Below are 2,186 nucleotides of genomic sequence, written 5' to 3'. Positions count from 1 at the left end.
TTTTTTTTCGCTTCAAATTACTTACCATTCTAGTTATTGATTGCTGAATAACAAATCACCCTCAAAACTTAGTTGCTTCAAGTAATAATTGTCATTGTATTAGCTCTCACAGTTTCTGTGGGTCAGGAATTCCAGAAAGACTCAGCTTAGCTGTTCTGACTCAGGTCTCTTATGTAATTGTAGACAGATGTTGGCTGGAGGTGACAAAACAGGCAGCTGGAACAGCTATGGGTTGATTAGATTTCTTTCTCTTTTTGTAGTTTCAGGGCTTCTCTGACCTCTCCACGTGGGCTAGCTTTAGCTTCCTTCATAGCATGGCAGCCTGAGGGAAGTAGACTGCTTACTTGGTGGCTCAGGGCTCCAAAGGGGAGGCTCTCGAGAGAACCGGGCAGAACTATGTTATTTTTTATGTCCTATCCTAGGAAGTCACATAGTGTCACTTCCACCATACTCTCAAAGCCTACTCGGACTTCAGGCGAGAATGTAGACCCTATCTTCTCCATAGGAAGAGTACCAAAGTCACGTTATAAGAAGAGCTTACAGAATGGGAGAAATTGCTATGTCTCTCTTTGGAAAATGTAATCTGACTCCTATACCCATTACATACTCCATACTCTATTCTCTTCCAGAACTGATTTTTCTAAAGCTGTTTCTTTCACTTAGAATAGCAATCTTCATCCTGTGAAATCCTACTGATCCTTCGAGACCCAGCTCAAATGTCCTCTCTTCTATGACATTTCCCTCCTGTCCCCGGAGAACTATCACTCACCCCTTCCTCTTAAATCACAGAGCAGCATAACTTCTATCATAGCAGAGGGGCTCATTAGATTAGGAGCACTCCAAGCTATTTGCCTTTGAAATCCTCATGACTAGCAATAGGAAATCAATAAGTGTTTATTGTTGTGGGGGTCAGGCACAGCAACCTACAGTCTTGTGCAGCCTACCAATTTATGGCGAGAGGCTTAGCAGTGAGCTGCAGTATGATTTTTTCCTCTCCCTGATTAATAAGTATCTTCTTTCTTGGAAAAGGAGGATATAGATCTGGAAACAAAAGAAAAAATCTGAGATATTACTTCCTCAAAGGTGAGGTCATTAATGCATTTGTGAGATGACCATAAAGCCAGCTTTGAGAGCTCCCTATTCAACTATAAATTGTTCACAGTGGCCTGGCTATCTTGTAGCTGTGTTTTTATATCCACTGCTATACTTCCTGAAAGCAACAATTTCGGTTAATGCACTAACCAAGCAGCAGCATAATAATCCTGTCAGCAAACAATGGATGGGAATTGAGGTTTGGAAGGAGGTAAACCTTCTAATGTTTTTATCTTCTTGACTGAAGTAATTTTAGCAAAGACATATGATCATATTTGGGCCTTTTCCTCAGCTGTAATGAATCATCCATTACAAGATTTTCAAGGTTGTTGGGGGGAAATTTATCTTGGGAAGAGGAAGAATCTTTACAAGTGCTTGAAATAGCCTGGCTATGATCAAAACCAGCTACATAAGCAAAAAAAAAAATGTGCCACTGGAATTTTTGAAAACCATTTATTCAATAATGCCAGTATCTAAGTCAGAGCGTTGAATTCAATTCCAATAGTTCATGATCTTCCAGAATTCATTTAATAGTTATTCCAGCAGAACAGCAACTTGGGTCAAAACAATTTATACTGAGATGAACTATTCTCACTTTCCTAGGAGAATTTAGAAGATTTTCTTTTTTGCTCCCTCTCTCAAATTTTTCCCATCTTTATGTCTTAAAATTTGTGCCTAATTTGTGTTAATCAACCTCTAAGAATGAGGTAGAACTATTGGTACTTTTTTATTTTAGTTATAAGTAGCTAGCTTCCTGTTTCTTTTCTATAATTATAAATAATACAGAAACACATTGAAAAATAAAAATTTAATATGGTCAAATATTTAAATTTATTTGGTATCATGTTTTATGTGTAAGACTCTATCTATGTTGCAGACTCATAATATAGATCATTAAATGATCGTAGACTCAAGTTAAAATAAATGATTCTTTGTTCTTTGCCTCCAAGACATATATATACATATTTTTATTTCACTTGGTTTTCATTTGTGCTGAAACCTGTTTGCTGGGAGGGCTCAGTATACTGGCTCCAGGTAGATACTTGTCCTTTTTCAGTTTGGAAGTGAAAAGCAGTAGTTGTAGGACTTGGAGA

Source organism: Pteropus alecto, unplaced genomic scaffold (assembly GCF_000325575.1).
Source record: "Pteropus alecto unplaced genomic scaffold, ASM32557v1 scaffold5, whole genome shotgun sequence".
Lineage (NCBI taxonomy): Eukaryota > Metazoa > Chordata > Mammalia > Chiroptera > Pteropodidae > Pteropus > Pteropus alecto.
This window is presented reverse-complemented; position numbering follows the sequence as displayed.